General features: G+C 45.6%; 1 long non-coding RNA gene and 1 pseudogene across 1 annotated transcript; both read left to right on the top strand.

The window, feature by feature from the left end:
* The first annotated feature begins 268 nt into the window (after positions 1-268).
* On the top strand, positions 269-20013 carry LOC125357990. Its single transcript, XR_007212252.1, has 3 exons — positions 269-480; positions 9094-9098; positions 19997-20013. It is a non-coding gene; the product is annotated as an uncharacterized LOC125357990 (long non-coding RNA).
* Positions 9118-9848, top strand: LOC125357989 (annotated as a pseudogene).
* Positions 20014-20587: the final 574 nt, after the last annotated feature.

Genomic DNA, 20587 nt, shown 5'->3' with positions numbered 1-20587 from the left:
AACATCATCTAAGAAGCTGGATACTGAGGGTTTAAAATAGAGAGCTGCCTGGGCTGGGGATATAGCTTAGTGGCAAGAGTGCCTGCCTCGGATACACGAGGCCCTAGGTTCGATTCCCCAGCACCACATATACAGAAAACGGCCAAGAAGCGGCGCTGTGGCTCAAGTGGCAGAGTGCTAGCCTTGAGCGGGAAGAAGCCAGGGACAGTGCTCAGGCCCTGAGTCCAAGGCCCAGGACTGGCCAAAAAAAAAAAAAAAAGAGAGCTGCCATTGACAAGGTAGGTGTTTCACACTCAACTATAAGTTGTAGATAGATCCTCTTCTTTTGCCTCCAAAATGTCATTAAAATTGTTCATGTCACCAGGGAAAGTTTTTAAAAAGGACTGAGTTCTCCCTCCAGGTCACCATGACGGGTGAGGATGCATGGCCTAGTGTGAGGCTCAGGAAGTCTAAGCCAACAGTGGTTATGAAGACACAAGTGTGAACCAGTGCCAGTGCCTCACACCTATAATCCTAGCTACTCAGGAGGCTGAGATCTGAGAACAGAGGGGCAAAGCCAGCCAGGGCAGGTAAGTTTGTGAGTCTCATCTCCATTTAACTACAAAAACAGCTGGAAGTGGAGCCATGGCTCATGTGGTAGAATACTAGCTTGAGAAAAATAGCTCAAAGACAGTGCCCAGGCCCTGAGTTCAAATCCTAGGACTGGTACACATGCACATGCGCACGAGTGCAAGCGCGCGCGCACACACACACACACACACCTGGAGATGTGCAGAAACCCTGGGAGGAATACTGACATGGGGCGTGAACCCCTTTTTCTTGATCACATGGGACATTCTCACACTGTGGTCCCAGCCCAGAATCATCGATAACATCTGGGAACTCGATAAAAAGACAAATTCTTAAACCTCACCCTAGCCCTAACCAAACCAGAAAATCTGAAGATGAGTCCTGAGGATCTGCATGTGGCACCCAAGCAATTAGGATGATGTCAGGCACTGTCCTTTTCACTCACATCCGGGAGTCAGAGGCCTTGAAGGTATCTCCAGCAGAGGACAGTAAGAATGTCCCTCACCCTATAGGGGACAGAACACAGTCAGAAAAACTTCCAGCTGAGGGGATGCTTGTTCCTCAGTTTTCCACTCCTCAGACAGCTTTTCCAGTGAGTTGCCTATCTGTACTCCTTGCCTCACTCTTCCTTCCTACTTCCTCTTACAGAATGATTTTCAGGTACATGTATTGGGATCCATTTTCCCCTTGATGGAAGGGGCTTGATGCACCTCCCCCAGCCCTGGGGAATTCGGCCCTTCTACCCCCTCTGGATTGGAATCCAGAGGAACCGGTTGGGCAAACAGCCCCCAACCTTCTAGCCAGCCCAGCGCGCTCCAGTGACTTTAGCCCTTGGGGGTCAGGTGATACCTTTCAGCCTATTGACATCCTGGCCAAACCCCTCCCTCGGAATCATCTCCCCTTGTCCTTATCTCAATAAAGTCAGTTCGCTCTAAGAAGCTGGCCCCATTGCATGTGTTCGTTACAGGCAATCTCACATCTATGGTAGATCACGTGCTCGTCAGGTCGGAGCGACCCCCACGTCCCACTCTAACTTACCTGCAGGCCGAGGGTTAGGGGAGAGGACGAAAGGAGGGTGGAAAGAAAGAAGGAAGAGTCCAAGCCGGGAGGGGCAAAAAAAACCCCAACATACATGCCCTTGAAAGAACCTCCATTTAAGCCAGGAACCAATGACTTATACCCATCATCTTAGCTACTCAAAAGGCTGATATCTGAGGATCAATATTTGTAGCCAGCATAAAAAGACAAATCCTCAAGACTACATCTCAATAAACAACTAGAACTGGAAGCATTGAAGCAGAGCACCAGCCATGAACAGAAAAGGCTAAGCAAAAGCCCAGCAATACTCAAGGCCCTGAGTTTAAGCATGATAAATATTGTCCTTCTCAATGCTTTCTCTTTCTTTCTTTTTTCTTTTTGGTCAATCATGGGGCATGAACTCAGGGCCTGGGTTCCCTTAGCTTTTTCCACTTTAAGTCACAAAGCAATTTCTAGTTTTCTAGTGTTTAATTGGAGATAAGAATCTCACAGACTTTCCTGCCTGGGCTAGCTTTGAACCATGATCCTCAGATCTCAGCCTCTTGAGTAAGTAGATAGGATTATAGGTGTGAGCCACCAGCACCCTCCTTTACACATGCTCACGTGTGTGTGTGTGTGTGTGTGTGTGTGTGTGTGTGTGTGTGTTGGGTGTCAAATCCAGGGCCTTCTACATGCCAGTTATGCACTATAACCCTGAGCTATATCTCTAGCTATTTTGGTTTTGTCTTTTGTTTTTATTATCTATAAGAAGTTGGACAAAGGGGTTTCAATTGAACATGCCAGTTTATGAGTACAATGCATCTTGATCACTCCTTCCATCATTTCCCCTAGCACTTGGGTTTTTTTGAGACAGGGTCTTGATGGAGCTCAGACAGGCCTGGTACTCAAGATTCTCTTGGCTCAGACCTGGGACTACAGGTGTGTGCCACCATGCAGGATTTGCTCTCGTTGTGAATTACATTCCCCTATTTCATGCTGAACTTGGCTACTGGACTTGAACTTAAAAAAAACCTACAACCTGGAAACCAATTAAGGCCTTTGTAAACCCTATGCACCAACAATACAATGGTTTTTCCATCCAAATGTAACTGAAAAATAAAAAAATAACAACTATCCATTAGAAAGCTAGAACAAAAGTCTACATTCTCTCATTACAATTGCTTGTGTGCTATTTTTAAGATATCAAATGCAAAAAATATATCAAATACAAACTTTAAAAGCTTCTATTGGGCTGGGAATATGGCCTAGTGGCAAGAGTGCTTGCCTCGTATACATGAGGCCCTGGGTTCGATTCCTCAGCACCACATATACAGAAAATGGCCAGAAGTGGCGCTGTGGCTCAAGTGGCAGAGTGCTAGCCTTGAGCAAAAAAGATGCCAGGGACAGTGCTCAGGCCCTGAGTTCACGGCCTAGGACTGGCCAAAAAATAAATAAAATAAAATAAAATAATAAAACACTAAAGGAAGAAGTAGGAGAAACACTTGGGCTCCTTGGTGCAGGACGGAACTTCCTGAACAAAGACCCAGAAAGGCTACAAATCAAAGAAAGGTTGGACAAATGGGACTGCATCAAACTGCAGAGCTTCTGCATGGCAAAGGACATAGCTTGCAAGATAAACAGAAAGCCCACAGACTGGGAGAAATCTTTACCGGCCATTCAACGGACAAAGGCCTCATATCTAAAATATATGCAGAACTAAAAAAATTACCTTCCTCCAAAACAAAACCGCAAAGAACTAATAGCCCACTCATCAAGTGGGCTAAAGACCTGCAAAGAGACTTCTCTGATGAGGAAATGAGAATGGCCAAGAGACATATGAAAAAGTGCTCTACATCACTGGCCATAAAGGAAATGCAAATTAAAACAACATTGAGATTCCATCTCACCCCAGTAAGAATGTCATATATCATGAAAACTAACAATAACAGTTGTTGGAGGGGATGTGGCCAAAAGGGAACCCTACTTAATTGTTGGTGGGAATGTAAACTGGTTCAGCCACTCTGGCAAGCAGTATGGAGATTCCTCAGAAGGCTAAATGTAGAACTCCCCTATGACCCAGCAACCCCACTTTTGGGTATTTATCCAAAAAACCACAAACAAAATCACAGTAAAGCCACCAGCACAACAATGTTCATTGCAGCGCAATTTGTCATAGCGAGAATCTGGAACCAACCCAGATGCCCCTCCGTAGACGAATGGATCAGGAAAATGTGGTACATATACACAATGGAATTTTATGCCTCTATCAGAAAGAATGACATTGCCCCATTTGTAAGGAAATGGAAGGACTTGGAAAAAATTATACTAAGTGAAGTGAGCCAGACCCAAAGAAACATGGACTCTATGGTCTCCCTTATTGGAAATAATTAGCACAGGTTTAGGCAAGTGACAGCAGAGGATCACAAGAGCCCAATAGCTATACCCTTATGAACACATAAGATGATGCTAAGTGAAATGAACTCCATTTTATGGAAATGATTGTTATATCACAGTTGTAACTACTTTCAACATCCCATGTGTATCTGTAGTTTCTACTATTGATGATGTTCGTGTATCACCTTCTTGTGATTGTATCTACACTATCTCTGTAATCTTATCTGAGTGTATGGGAAACAGTGTGTACTGGTATTAGAATTAGGAAATTCAAAGGGAATACCAAAATTGAGAGACAAAGGGTAAAATAAGAGAAACAACAACAAAAGCAATACTTGCAAAACTGTTTGGTGTAAGTGAACTGAACACCTCAGGGCGGGGGAAGGGGAGGGGGGAGGGGGGTATGAGGGACAAGGTAACAAACAGTACAAGAAATGTATCCAATGCCTAATGTATGAAACTGTAACCTCTCTGTACATCAGTTTTATAATAAAAACTTAAAAAAAAAGTTTCTATTGCACTAGGTATAAGATATCATTAAAAATAAGCTATCAGGGCTGGGAAGGTGGCCTAGTGGTAGAGTGCCTGCCTATCATGCATGGAGCCCTGAGTTCCATTCCTCAGCACCGCATAAACAGAAAAAGCTGGAAGTGGCGCTGTGGCTCAAGTGGTAGAGTGCTAGCCTTGAGCAAAAGGAAGCCAGGAACAGTGTTCAGGCCCTGAGTTCAAGCCCCAGGTCTAAAAAAGCAAGATAACAGAGCCAGGGATGTAGCTCAGCATTGGAGGGCTTGCTTGCACGTGTGGAGACCTGAATTCCATTCCCAGCACTGAAGGCAAAACAAAACAAAAAAAGCTCAACAAGCCAAAATCTCAATACCTGCCTCTCAGCTTAAGGAACTAAAATATTGCTTTTTAAACTCCCTAATTCTACTTTTCTACAGAGAGAGAGAGAGAGAGAGAGAGAGAGAGAGAGAGAGAGAGAGAGAGAGAGAGAGAGAGTTAACTGGGGCTTGAACCCAGGACCTGGGCATCATCCCTTACTTTTTCACTTTTTCTACACCTTGAGTCACAGCTCCACTTCCAAAATTTTTCTGGTTAATTGGAGATAAGAGCCTCACAGACTTTTCTGCTTGGGTTGACTTTGGAACTACAATCCTCAGTTCTCACCCTCCTGAGTGGGTAGGATTGTAGGCATGATCTATCAGTGCCAGGTTCTTTCTTTAATTAAAAAATGATGGTACTGGGGCTGGGGATATAGCCTAGTGGCAAGAGCGCCTGCCTCGGATACACGAGGCCCTAGGTTCGATTCCCCAGCACCACATATACAGAAAACGGCCAGAAGCGGCGCTGTGGCTCAAGTGGCAGAGTGCTAGCCTTGAGCGGGAAGAAGCCAGGAACAGTGCTCAGGCCCTGAGTCCAAGGCCCAGGACTGGCCAAAAAAAAAAAAAAAAAAAAAAAAAAAAAAAAAAAAAAAAAAAAAAAATGATGGTACTTGTGATTGAATTCAGGTTCCACAATTACTAGGCAGGTACCCTACCACTTGAGCCACACCTCCAACTGTTCTTGATTTTATAGTTGTTTTTCAAATAAAGTCTGAAGTTTCTGCCCACTGTTGTCTGATTTCCCTCTCCCTCATAGCTGAGATTACAATTAAGCATCACCAAATCCCAGTTCAAATACTGCTTTTCCAAAAATGCCTGCTTTATTACTGCTCAGAACCAATGGTTCTCAAATTTGGCCACATTTTGGATTCTCCAGGAAAAAAAAATCTTTCAGTCGCCATGCAAATCCATGAAATCAGAGCCTCTAGGAGTGAGATTCAGACTCCCAGATGATTCAAAGGTGTGGCTGTCAGAGGTCCTGCAGTGCAGAGGTCACAGCTTGGCCTACAGAATTCTGTGTGAGCCAGTTTTGTGTCTAGCAGGTACTTCCCACGTTTGGGAGAAAACATTGCCATCTGCTGGCCACTGGAGGGAAGCACAGTGGCCATGTTGTCCCAGGTGTCTTTCAGGTTGTATAGTACTGGTGTTAAGGGCACTTTCTCATGTGTCTACAGGACATTCTCATTTCCTCTTCAGAGAAGTCTCTCTTTAGGTCTTTAGCCCATTTATTAAGGGATCAGTTGTGTCTTCGAGGACTTGTTTGGGGGGAACTTAATCTTTTGAATACTAAGTATATTTTAGATATGAGGCTCTTGTCTGTTATATGGCCAGTGAAGATCTTCTCCCAATCTGTGGCCTTTCTATTTATCTTGCAAGCTATGCCCTTCGCTGTGCAGAAGCTCTGCAGTTTAGTGCAATCACATTTGTCCAAATTTTCTTTAATTTGTTGTGTTTCTGAGTTTTTATTAAGAAAGTGCCTGTGCCAGGGAGCCCTGGTGTTTCTCCTGTTCCTTCTGTAATGTTTTCAGGGTATCTGCTTTTACCTCAAGGTCTTTGACCCATTTTGGAATTGATTCTGGTGAAGGGTGATCCTTATAGATCTAATTTTAGTTTTTTACAGAAGTTCTCAACATCTCTGGCAATAAAAGAAATGAAAATCAAAACAACTTTGAGTTTCTAACTCACCCCAGTAAGAATGGTCCTTATCAAGAAAACTAAAATCAACAGATGCTGGCAGGGTTGTGGCCAAAAGGGAATACTGCTACGCTGTTGGTGGGAGTGTGTAAACGTGTTCAACCACTCTGGAAAGCAATATGGAGGTTCCACAAAATGCTAAACATAGAGCTCCCCTATAGCCCAGGAACCCCACTTCCAGGCATTTACCCAGAGGATCACAAACAAGGCCATACTAAAGCTACCTGCACAACCATGTTCATTGTAGCATTATTTGCCATAGCTAAAATATGGAACCAACCCAGATGTCCCTCAGTAGATAAGTAGATCAAGAAAATGTGGTATATGTATACACCGGAATCCTATGCTTCTATCTGAAAGAATGGCATTGCTCCAATTGTAAGGAAATGGAAAGAATTGGAAACAAAAACATACTAAGTGAAGTGAGTCAGACCCAAAGAAACATAGACTCTATGTTTTCCCTCACTGGTAATAGTATATGTCTAGGATAGTCCTAGCAGAGGACTAGCTCAATGACTATGTACATATGGTCATGTAAGATGATGCTAAGCAAAATGAACTCCAAGATATGGAAACAAGTGGTTTTTCATTGTTGTTATTTTTAATGCATGAGGTAAATTTTTTTCTGTTTTCTTGAGTTTTTCTTCCCTATGGTTTAGCCCCTGTTGTCACTGTATTTGATTTCTGTACCCTGGGTTTTGTATATATGTTTATCTGAATTAGGGAAGGGAAGGGGAACATCAAAATGGTGAGACAAGGGACAAAGGGTAAACCAATGCAACAGGATACAGGACAATATGTTGTAAACCAACTTGGTGGGGGCATTAGGGAGGACGGAAGGCAGGAGAAAAATGAGGAAGGAGATAACAAGTTTAACAAAAACATACTTGGAGCCTTATGTATGTAACTGTAATCCCTCTGTACATCACCTTGACAATAAAATAAAATAAAATTTTTAAAGAGCACTTTCTCTTGCAACTCTGAGAAAGGGAAGGTAACAGAGCTTACTAACTCTTGCCAGACCAAGGTGGGATGGATAGATGGAATCCCAGACACTCTTCAGGACCCTAAAGAAAAAGGAAAGGGTTAGGGATCAAGAAGGAAATGAAAATAAAGGTATATTTTATAAGTATATTCAAGAGTGAAAAGACAGTCAGGTACTAGTGTCTCATGCTTGTAATCCTAGCTACTCAGGAGGCTGAGTTCTGGTGATTACAATTCAAAGCCATCCCAGGCAGACAAATCAAGGAGACCCTTAACTCTAACTAGACAAAAGCCAAAAGTGGAGGTGAGCTTCAAATGGTAGAGAGCAGGCCTTCAGCAAAAAAAAAAAAAAAAAAAAAAAAGCCAAATGAGAGCGGCCATCTTGCGTCCCTGCATGTGTGCACCTAACCTCAGCTGGTCTGTCCGAGACCCCCTGAGCGCCAACCCTAGCCCCCCGCGCGGCCCCATTTCCGCTCCAACAAGATGAAAGAGACTATTATTGTTGTGCCCAAGTCCTCGTAGACCACCAAGAAGACCACCAAAAGCCAGACGTTCTGAAATGCAAAAGCAAGGCTTTATTAGGCGAGCTGCAGCCCGGACCTCATCCTACACACCGACGCAGCGAAGGTTAGGAGGAAGGCCACGAGCAGTTTTACATGGGTATTTAAAGGAAAAAAAATCACAAAGTTACATAAACCAGGTGCTGTTGGGGATTATTATGGCCTTGGGGGAAGGCTGCCTTTCCACCAGCCTTGGGACAATGGAAGTCCCTCCCACCTTCTGGCCTCCGCCCCTTGGGAGGTGAACACGTGCGTGCCACCATGATGGGGTTGTCCCGCCCACAAAGGAAGTTTCGTGATGTCACTTGATGGACATGGTCCTTAGCCTATGACTGGCCCTTTGGCCAGCCCCCTTTCTTTCCCACCATTACTTCTATATAAGTGCCTTTCCCTATTAAAGTTTTTGAGACGCATCCCACCACCGCAGCATGTCCCTGATGCCTTCCTTTTCACCCCATCTCTTGGTAACAGGTGAGGGGACTGGGGGGAGGGGAGGCTTCAGCAACCTTTCCTCAACTTAGTGCATATCCATGCGAGTATGCCTTTGGCCTTCCGCTGGCGGAGGGCAAGGCCGAGTGCTCTTTCATAGATTTAAGGGTTCACCATTCTCCCCGTGGGATCGGGGAGAAGGGGATCGTTCAGATCCCGACAAGGTGCAGGCAGGATTGGGGTGTGAGGACAAATCTGATTGACATGAGCCAGGTGCAGGGTTGGGGTGTGGGGACAAATATGATTGGCTCAGGGCTAGGGGCTTCTAAAGCTTGATCTATGGACATTTCAGAGCGGTCAGTGCGACTGAAACGTTCCCAAACTGGTTGGGCCATCCGGGAAATGTATGGCTTATTGGTTTCGGCATAAACATCCGCACAAACAACTTTATTCCTGGAATCTGTACAAGGCCGTATAGTTTCACCATAAAGAAGCTATTTCCCAGGTTTTATGTGCATGCTGGGTTGTTATTCTTGTTATTCTTAACTTATCACCATTTCAAGATGGGGTTGTCTTAGTCCTTCATTATGAACCAAGAAAAACTCGCCAAACTGCAGGTACAAGTGCGCATTGGTGGGAAAGGTACTGCTCGTAGAAAGAAGAAGGTGGTTCATAGAACAGCTACAAGAGATGACAAAAAACTTCAGTTCTCCTTAAAGAAGTTAGGAGTGAACAATATCTCTGGTATTGGGGAGGTGAATATGTTTACAAACCAAGGAACAGTGATCCACTTCAACAACCCTAAAGTTCAGGCCTCTTTGGCAGCAAATACTTGCACCATAACAGGCCATGCGGAGACAAAGCAGCTGACAGAAATGCTTCCCAGCATCTTGAACTAGCTTGGTGCATACAGCCTGACCAGTTTAAGGAGACTGGCTGAAGCTCTGCCCAAACAATCTGTGGATGGAAAAGCACCACTTGCTCCTGGAGAGGATGATGATGATGAAGTTCCAGGTCTTGTGGAGAATTTCCATGAGGCTTCTAAGAATGAGGCAAACTGAATTGAGTCAACTTCTGAAGAAGATAGAACTTGAAGTTACAGGAGCTGCTATTTTATATTATGACTGCTTTTTAAAATTCTTTTGTTTAGGATCTGATAAAATCTAGATCTCTTAATATTTTTAAGCCAAAGCCCCTTGGACACTGCAGCTCTTTTCAGTTTTTGCTTATACATAATTCATTCTTTGCAGCTAATGAAGCTAATAAAGCCTGGGAATAAAGGTTGAAACAAAGGTTAATAAAATTGTTTGCCTAGTAACACACAAAAAACAAAAAACAAAAGCCAAATGAGATCATGTGAGGGTATGTGGCCCTGAGTTCAAGTCCCAGTACTAGCATAAAAAGGGGGCAGGGGGAGAACGCATACACCATCTTCTCATAAGGAGAGAATCCCAGGAAGGGAACAGAAGGTGATAGACACACGTCCCTATCCCCAGGTGGAAGCAGTGTTTCCCTGTGCTTGGTCTAGGATTGCAGGGATGTAGTCCACCCCTTCAAGGATGTTTGCTGTATCTTCTGCATTCAATATTCTTTCTGGCTCCATCCCCTCACCTGAGTTAATGTTAGTTCACTGCAACCTCACCTCCCCCAGGAAGCCTGATCTGCTGTCCCCATCTCCTGCTCCCATTGTCACCACCCATCACTCTGCTCTGGAATTACCTGCTTATTTGTCTAATTGTTTCATGCCATCCCAAATTCCATGAAGACTGTGATGTCTTTCCACCTCCAGGACCCACCCCAGTGTGAGAAATAATAGAAATTATCCTTTAGTAGGAAGAGCAGCCCAAGGTTTATTTGGAAGAACAATCCCCTCTATTTGCAGCCTACATGATTCAGGAAGGCCCACCCTATCCCCAGGCCTGAGGATAAATATGTAACCATGAGCCTGACAAATCACTGTATTCTAATTTCCTAATACATGATTGGTTCAGAGACAGTCACATGACCCAAGTTGACCCAATGAGATTCAGCAATGGAACTTTGCTTAGATCTTGGGATAAAACGACCTGAGAGGGCTGAGATGGTAGTGACAGTCCTAGTGACAGTCCTATTATTCAAGGAAGTGAAAAGTGGGCAGAAACAGAAGGAAAGAAGATATGAGAGAAGAGAGAGATAGAGGTCACAAAACAGGCATGGTTTTGTTATGCCAAGTCACGAAACGACTACCAAGAAGGCCACCGAGACTCAGACGTTCCGAATTGTAAAAGCAAGGCTTTATTCAGGCAAGCTGCAACTCGGGCCTCATCCTACCCACCAACACAGCGGAGGTTAGGAAGAAGCCCCAAGCTGCAATTGCACAGGGCTTATAAAGGCAAGAAACAAAGTTACAGCAATCAGGTGTTCAAGCAAGACAAAAAACAAAGTTACAGCAATCAGGTGTTCAAGCAAGCAAGATTAGGACATGGGTACAAATGTGATTGGCTCGGGGCTCGAGGCACAGGGTTCGAGGCATTCTGGGGCAGTTAGAGTTAAGCATTCCCAGAGGTTAGAGTTCTTGACCAGCTGGGCCCTAATAAGCTTGTCCTGGGTTTGCTCACAGGGCCTGCTTATCTCAGGTTCGCGTGGTAAAGTGGGGCCTGACTTCAAAATGGCTTTAGTCTGGCTCTTCAGTTTCTATACTTGCGCTTAACCCAGAACTTTCTGTGGATCTTTCTGTTACATGAACTGATACTCTCTGTTCCTTGCAATTGAACAAGCCCTAGCTAACATACATAACATAACAAATGTTATATTCCCCATGGCTTTGGGGTTTTTTTTTTTTTTGTTTGGTTTGGTTTGGTTTACAAAATCAATACTTTAGCTGAGTGTAGTAATATGCACTTGTAATATCAGTACTTGGGGATTCAGACAGGAGGATCATGAGTTTCAGGCCGGCCTGGACTACTTAGGAAGACCCTGCCACAAAAAGAAAACAAAATAAAGACTTCACTTACAACATTTTTAACACAGATCCTAACACCATAAGAAGCATTATTACACATTATTATTCAGCTATTCAGTTCATGAGTTGCAAAGAGACCTATGATCACCTGACCCCCAGGTGCCAATCAGGGCTGGGGTTGCACATTTGGGGAGCCACAGAGTGGTTTCTTTTACGTCTTGCTGCCTCGGTCCTCTTTTCCATTCCAGGAGCTCTCACTGCATTTTAGCTCTGCTTCTAGAACTAGTTTTCTCTAGACAAGAAGGTCAGAGACTGTAGCTCACACAGCCATGACCTGGTGAACTATGAGCACAGCCTCAGACCTCTGCCGGGTCTTCACTTCTCCTTAGCTCAGTGAGGAGCTGGCTGTCTCCAGCAGGGCTGCGAACCCTGGCTGCTTCTGTAGGACCTCCAGCCTCTCGGCCTCTACAACCACAGGTAGAAAAAGGAGAGGAGAAAAGGACATGGCTGACATTGGTCCAGGAAGACTGACAAACCTGAGCATTCACCAGCCCAAGGGCATGGCTTTCATCTGCTAGTTACATATGACCAGGTGAGGACAGAGGTGAGGTAGTGAGTGGTAACCATAACTGCAGAGCCTGGGAGGCCTCCGGGATCACATGCTGGAGCATGGCTTTCTCAATCAAGATGTTCTGGCTGATACAAAATAGGGGTAAAAACAGCCTCTTGGGACCCCTGAGGCTTGGGTCTCATCCTGGTTTTAACACTGTTCACCATCCTCCATTCTCTTAGAAAGAAAATGGGAAACCCAACTGAAAGCCCACTTTAAGCAATGGTTACCTTTGATGTTGCAGAAAGAATGTTAGATATCAAGCAAAAGCTAACCATACTTCAGTGACCACACAAGAGAGTTCCTAGCAATGGAAATAGTCCAGTGGCATGTGGGTAGAGGGGTGATTAGAATTGAATCCCACCCCACCCCCAGTGCTTCATACATGCTAAGCAAGCAACCACTGAGCTGTACCCCAGACCTCAGAGACAGCATCTTGCCTTGTGAGTCCTTCTCCCATTGGCCTGAATTAACGAGGGCAATATTTCTTAAAGAGGACTGTACTCACTCTGGAAGGCAAATGAGATGTTCATAGTGAAATATACATACATATTCTTATCCTAACATCTTTGCATGTGTATGTGTGCATGTGTGTGCTGGTACTGGGTTTGAACTCAGGGCCTTGAACTCTTGCTTTACTTTTTTGCTCAAGGCTGGTGCTCAATCACTTGAGCCACACCTCCACTTCTGGCTTTTTGGTGATTAACTGGAGTTTTTTGGATATGTCTGCCTGGGCAGGCTTCAAACTGTGATCCTCAGTGTGGGGCACTGGCCTGCAGCTTTAGGAGGTGGGTAGGACCGCCTCTTCTCCTGGCCTGGGGCCGCATGGCTGCTAGCCCCGCCTGCCTTCTCTGGGCCCAGAACCGGAAGGGCACTCTAACCAGCCCCACCTCCCGCCTCGGACCGTGTGTGCACCAAGATGGCGGCAGGTGATGAACCCAGAAGTGGTCCTGGGGGTCGTGATCTCCGCCCCTAGGGGAAGTCCCATGATGTCACCTGTGAAGGACAGCCTGATCAGGCTATCGCCATGTCTAGCTAGCCACTCCAAATCCCTTCCCTTCCTGCTCATCATCACTGCTATATAAACCCCACCCAGGAGATTAAACTTTGGATGTTAGCGTGACTTCACCCCGAGTTGCCTGTGTTTCTTGAGTCCTGCCTTTAAACCTAAAGGGGGGCTGGGTGGGCGTCTCGCAACTCACATATTTCTTCTTGGCTTTGCCCCGAGGAGCGCGCCCTCACACCACTCCCTGGGTAAGGAGAAGCGTGCTGGGCCGAGTGCCCGATACCTCAGCTCTCAGCCTCCTGAGTAGTTGGGATTGCAGGTCTTCACCAAATGGCCAAATAAGTGTAAAGCACAGAACTGAGAAGTGAACAAAGTATGACCTCCATATTGCAAATTTTGTTGTTCATTTCTCATACCTGCTCAGGAATCTTCCGTACCCTCCCAACTTGCACCAGCAGATTTCACATCTATCATTAATTCACTGTGGTATGTGTAGAGATGTGAACACATGTGTGCAAAAACTTGAGTATACCAATCATCTGTGACTTCTCATGGCCACTCAGTAGTGGCTGTCCTATGGGAATTCAGTTGCCATTAAACAGAAAAGCCACATTTTGAGAGGTCAAATTGGGAGTCTTTACTGGAGAGCCAGCAACTGCAGGTAGACTCCTGTCTCAAAGACTTGTGGTCCAGAATCGAGCTTGACAAAGCTTTTAAAGACAAAAACCACATGAGTGAGGTGGAGATCCAAATCCAACAGAAACAGACAATATAGGGAAGTAGCCCAGGAGGGATCAGCTTAAACCGTAGGGAAACAGTCAACGTTAAGCAGATCTAACCATTTAGGGAGATAATAGAGGTCTCCTGGGACTAAGTAGCATGGTAGCTGCAATTCAGTGAATGGCCCCTCTCACCTCTAGGTTTCTCAGAACTGGTGGAAAGCCCCCTCCACGCAGCAGGGCACCAGGATAGCTGTAAGGCAAGGAACATTGCTTAGACCCAGTCTCCTTACTTCAGTGGCAATGTCACCTTAGAGGAGGGAGGAGGGGCTTGAGCAATGCACAGCAGCCACCCTGTCCCCATGCAGAGATTATTGCCACTCCCACACTTCAGCATGCCAAAAACCTTGACATACGGTGCACCACAGTCTCCTGTGGCATTTTGTGCCATCTTTCTTGCCATATCTTCCAAGGTGTCTTATTACTGAACAGTGCCCAGTTCACTCTCATCTTAGGGCCTTTGCCTATGTCAGTTCCTGTGTTGGAATGTTCTCTGGAAAATCTTTTCCTGGAGGTCCCTACCCCCATGTTTGGTCTCTCTGCCATGTCTTTAAAGAAGGCCTGCCTGACCACTAAAGGGTCTATCATTTCTTTATCAGAACCATGTACACACTGGTCATCTGGAAAGACTTTCTCTCCTTTTCCTGACATGCCAACTCCTACTTATTCTTCAAGACCTTCCCTGTATATCCGCTCCTCGGTGAAGCCTTCCAGGAGCCACCCAGGCAATGTTCCTCATCTGCTCCCTAAGCACTTTAACTATTACTTCTGTGTGTACTCTGGGTTCTATATCTACATAAAACTGTGTTTTCAAGAGTAATATCAGCTTAGCCTCTAAGAACACCCTGAAATATCATGGGGAGATTGGGCTCTGGCTGGTTTTTCATGCATTCATCATCCCCTTTCTCACACCCATGTGCTGTTTCGCAGCCAAGGGTATTGTCCCACAGAAGCTTGGTTAAGTTTAGTCCCTGAGAGGGTCTTCCAGAGAAGCTGAGCCCACTTCTGTCCTCTCCACTGGCCACCACAGGTTCTTTCCCTTCACTTCTGGCCAGGCAGTGTGTGTCCCTGTGCAGAAGGCCTTCTTGGTAGTATCTGGGCTTTGGAACTATGAAGAGAAGTCGCATGGATTGAGCCATAGCTACTGGATTGAGAGCATTCAGTTAAAAAAAAAACCAAAAGGACAGTCAGTATGGTTTACAAAAGACCGCAATGCATGTTGGACCTTTGTCCAGTGCTTCAAGGACACCTCGATGAAGGCCCAAGCAGCCCAAAGGCCATAGAGAGATTGGAGCCCCAGAAATCAAGGCATTGACCCCTGCTCACCAGAGGCCCTGCTGGAGTCCCAGTGTCATGAGGAGGTGGTCCCCAATGCCTGGTTGGCCTCTGGCCTCACATTCACCTGGTGCGCCCCAGAATAGTTCTAGATCTGGAGGGTTCACCAACATCCTGCTGCATAGGTCCTCCAGGCCAGTGCTGCAGCTGTCCATTCAAGAGATGAGAACCTGGCCTGACTCTTGCGGCTCCACCAGGGGAAGGGAGCCAAGAAGGTCTTGCCTCTTGGGCAAGACAGAGACAGGAAAAACTCAGCTTCCTGAGTCTGCCCCAGCTCTCGTGGCATTTGTCCTGATGTGGTTTCCTCCATACTCCATTCTTAGACACCTGAAAGGGCAAGAGGGCTGGAGTCTCAGCCTCAAATAGTGTCTTAAGCTATAAGCAACATTTTAACAACCTAGATCAGAGGTCATCCTGGGTTAAAACTGCCCTTTAGTTGTTACTATGTGAGTAGGAGTTGCTTGGGGCTACAGTAGCTGCTTTGTGACCATGAGTAGATTGATCCTGCATACAAAGGCCAGACTAAGATGTCAAGTGCTGGTGGCTGATGCCTATAATACTAGACACTCAGAAGGCTGAGCTCTGAGTAATGCAGTTCAAAGCCAGCCCAGGCAGGCAAGTCCATGAGATGCTTATGTCCAATTAACCACCAAAAAGCCAGAAGTGGAGGTGTAGCTCTAGTGTCCAAGTTCCAGCTTTGAGCAAAAAAGCTAAAGGACAGACATGAGGCCCTAAATTCAAGCCCCAGGACCAGCACTAAATAAAAAAATAAAGTTAGTAAGTAAGTAAGGTAGCTGGCACATGTATAGTCTAGGAGTTGCTCTAGTAAATTAATGGAACACAAAGAAGGGTCTGCAGGAACCTCAATTTTCAGTAGGTTCTCCAGAAACACAGGTTACAGCTTGTGCTTGAGATCAGCATCTGGGAAGCATCTGGGAGGCTGCACTCCACTTGCAAGTTATGACACTAGCACCTAGCTAGTGTCTGCAGGGAAGTCTGCTGTGTGCTAGCCACCGTGGTGGGAGGAAATCTGGCATCTTCTACCCACCTTCAGTTGCCTCTGAGTCTCTGAGAGAGGTAGGTAACAGCTATCATTTATTGAACACTTAGTCTGGGCTAGCCATTATATTCTTCAAGCATCAGTCCTGATGTTTACTGTCTTCTTCACAAATCCATGATTTCACAACTTCTATTTTCATACAAGCATAGAGAAGCTAGCAAACTTACTTGAAATTACATAGCTAGTAATGGGCAGAGGCTGGTTTAATTGTGGATATCCCAGATCACACATTTTCTGAACCATGTTGTTGAAGCTCATGTACTATGACAATTAATTAGACAAGGCTGGACCACCATACAGTCCTGGGCATCATCTATTGCTACTTGCAGAGGTTTGTCTTGTCCCCTTTTGTGGTTTGGTGGCCTTTTCTCTCATTGGCTTGGGATCTAGTGAGTCTCACTGTGCTTTATCTGCCCACAAGGCTGAGTTATTTGAGTGTACAAAGGGTCTCACCTCATTTGTCCATCCTCTGAGCTGTGCCTTCCTGGCCAAAGTCCTGCAGCACCTGGGGATTTAGGCCCTGAGCTCTGCACCATCTCAGCAGGGCTGCAGCAGATCCCACCCTTCCTGTTTGAGTGACACAGAGGTGTCTCCACATTGTGTCCAGCACACACAGGGGGGAGGGGGAGAGGCTCCCTTAAAAGGAGGCGGAAGCCTTCACACTGCACAGTGACACCACAGCCTTGGCCCTGAGACCTAGAGAGGTGAAGCCAACCAGAGAAAAGGCCACAAAACCACCAGAGGTAGTTAATGAATAACAAGGGTGAGTGCCCAGACCATGGCCAGGGTTCCCTGAGGCCTCAGAGCAGCCCCTGGCCACCCCCACCCACCCACCCTGTGGACAAGCCCTCTGTGGGACTCTGGCTGGGGAACCTTGACCTGTCCCTCCCTCTCTGCCCCTCACAATGTTGGGTGTAGGACAGTTCAGGTCATAAAGCAGAAGTCACCAGGATTCTCCTAGAGGACTTGATTGGTTGGTTGGCTTTGGTGCTGGAGATTAAACTTGGCCTCAAACTTGCCAAGCAAGTGCTCTACCATTTGAGCAAGACACTCAGCCCTTTTTTCTTTTAGTTTATTTCTCAGAATGGGTCTCAAACTTCTGCCCAAACAGCTTCAGATCATGATCCTCTTACCTATACCTCCCAGGGAGCTTGGGTTCACAGACACTCTCCACCACACCAGAACTGTTTATTGAGATGACATCCTAATAACTGATTCCTAGGCCTCAAACCAAGATCCTCCTGATCGCCTCCTCTAAGTAGCTGGAATTACAGGTGGGGAACCAGGGTTTTTTTTTTTTTCTTGTTGATGGTTGTATAGCTGTTTTATTTTGTTTTGTTGTTATTTTTGTAGGTCCTGGAGCTTGAGCTCAGGGCCTAGGTAGGTGTTGTTTCTGAGCTTTTTAGCCCGAGGCTAACAATCTACCTGGGTTTTTGGTGGTTAATTGGAGATAAGAGTCTCACAGACTTTTCTGCTTAGACTAGTTTTGAACCCTTATCCTCAGATCTCAGCCTCCTGAGTAACTAAAATTACAGGGTTGCCACTAGCACCCAGCCAAGAACCTGTTTTTGAAACTAGACCCTGACTCCACCTAGGACCCCAAAATCTCTATGCTTGTTTTCCCCAAGAATATCTGGGAAACCGACAGCAACTGTCAGAGTGGAAACGGCTAAGTACAAAGACACAGTCACTCTGTTTCAGTAACTACTTCTCCTATCCCAGGCCTCAATTTCCCTACCAGCATGATAAGTGAAGCTGGATTCAAAACAATCAAAAACTGTCAAATCAGTAGTCTTAGGGCATTTTATGCAGTATCCTGGTCACCCAACACTCACACCCATGACAAGAAAATCACCAGCACTCAATCAATTGGGCTAGGAGTCTTTAACTGTGCACAGCCTATGTTCTCCACCATCAGAATGGTAAAGAACAGCAGTGAACCACCGAAAGACTGGGTTTTTAAAGGTAGAAGCTATGCGTTTTACAGCAGGTCATCACGTAGCACCAACACAGGGGGGTCAACGCTGGGGTTAGAGCAAGTCACATATGGGTTAAGCAAACTGTTTACAGAAGCAGAATTTTGCAGTCAGGCTGACCTAATATCAACTTTATTTTAACAATTGCTACCATGTTCCCCTAATATCAACTAAGCAAGCATGAGCGGGCTAAAACAATCCAATACTCAATCACAGTGAACCAACCTGACAGTCGCTATGGCATTTCTGTAACTACTACTATGATTATTTCTATAATCTATTACTATGATCAGTTCTACAATCTGTTACTATGGTTGCTACCTACATACAGAGAAGAACAAGGGCTACATATATTTTTAAATGTCGAACTATAAGGAACTAGTCTCACAGGTGGGGATGCAGCCCTCTAGCATGGAGTCACCAAAATGGAGTTACAGAAGTTAAGAGTAAACTCTAAGACAGTGAAATTTTACAAGCCTATTGTTTCTAGGAACTTGGGGTGGGGATGGCTACATTTTCCCTTGGTTTTCACATTTTACAGATGAGACTATGAGACTTTCTAGTAAAGGAACACATTAAATAAGAGAAATGAACATGCTGGCACCAGTGGCTCAAGCCTATCCAGGAGACTGAAACCTGGAATATCATTGGTTCAAGGCTAGCCTAGGTAGAAAAGTTCTTAAATCTTTATCTCGAGTTAACCAGCAAAAAATCTGAGCTGCCCTGCCCTGCCCTGCCCTCCCTCCCCACCCTCCTTCCCTCCATTTCTTTCTTTCTTTTTCACAATACTGGGGAATGAACCTAGGTTTAGGGAATGCTAGGCAAGCATTCTATCACTGAGCTATATCTCAGCCATTGGTTTGGGGAGTTAGCATCTCGATATGCTGTCCAAGATGGCCTCAGACTCACCAATACCCTGCCTTTGCCTCCCAAGTGTTGACATTATATGCATACACCACCACACACAGTCTTGTTTGTTTTTTATATAACATCTCCCTAAATAGCCCAAGTTTGCCTGGAATAACTATGTAGCCACCACTCATCTCAAACTCATGATCCTGCTGCCTTTACCCCACCCCAACCCTACCCCCATCCCAACTGCTTATATTATAGGCATGTGCCACTACATAGAGCCCTAGGAAGAGGACTTTCAAAATGGCCCTACCAGTGAATTTGAGGGAACAGCCTTGTTTGAAAAGATTTGGTGTTATACCAGGTCAGGTGTAGATCCCTGATTGAACCCAGGGTTTATATGAAAGATATCCCACACCCTTTCCTCTTAGATTACCCATCAAGCAGTAAAGATGGAAAGTTCCAGGCCACCACTGACCATGACTATGTATGCGGGAATCTTTACTTTTTATTTTAACATCATGTGGTATTTGGTAGAGAAAACGTTAAACTTCTGTGACTGAAAACAATTCTATAAAATGCAAACACGGGCTGGGCACTACTAGCTTAGGTCTATAACCCTAGCTACTCAGGAGGCTGAGATCTGGGATCAGAGTTTGTAGCCAGCTCAGGCAGGAAAGTCACTGGGACTCTTATCTTCAATTAACCAGCAAAAAGCCAGAAATGGAGCTTTGCCTCAAGTGGTAGAGCACTAGCCTTGAGCACAAAAGCTCAAGGATATTACCCAGGCCCTGAGTTTAAACCCCAAAACTGACATACACTCACACATACAAAATCCCACTATCAACTGCTGGCTGTAGGTGATCTTTTCTGCTTTTCTGAATTAAAGTTCAAAAATACACCGTAGGCTTGGAATGTGGCTTAGCAGCCAGCATGCATGAAACCCTGGGTTCAATTCCTCAGCACCACAATAAACAGAAAAATCCAGAAGTGGTGCTGTGGCTCAAGTAGTAGAGTGCTAGCCTGAGCAAAAAGAAGCCAGGGACAGTGCTCAGGCCCTGAGGCCCCAGGACTGGAGGGGGGAGGGGGAGCCCTACACTTTAAACTGGATGTTGGTGGCTCACTTCTATAATCCTAACTACTCAAGAGGCTGAGATGTGAGGATCTTGGTTCAAAGCCTACCCAGGCAAACCTGCCTCATTCCCAAGGTCAAGCAAGACAACAGCTTAACCACATGCCTGTTCATAGGCAGGTTATCCCCATCTGAGCCTGGTCAAGGACACCACCCTTGGTCCCAGGGGACAATAGCCCCTCACCCCAGGTAGAGCATTCTACTGTGGGCCTGACCAAGGACATCGCCCTGGGCCCCCAAGAGACCATACCTATTTTCTGTTTTCTGCTTCCTATATAAGCCCACCCCCAAATCCAGTCCTAGGCACAACCTCCAATCCCACAGGAAGGCCTATGCTCCTCACTGTTCCTCAATAAACAGTCCTCG

Source organism: Perognathus longimembris, chromosome 10 (assembly GCF_023159225.1).
Source record: "Perognathus longimembris pacificus isolate PPM17 chromosome 10, ASM2315922v1, whole genome shotgun sequence".
In the NCBI taxonomy this organism is placed as follows: domain Eukaryota; kingdom Metazoa; phylum Chordata; class Mammalia; order Rodentia; family Heteromyidae; genus Perognathus; species Perognathus longimembris.
The sequence above is the reverse complement of the archived record's forward strand: the minus strand, read 5'-3'. Positions and strand labels throughout refer to the sequence as shown.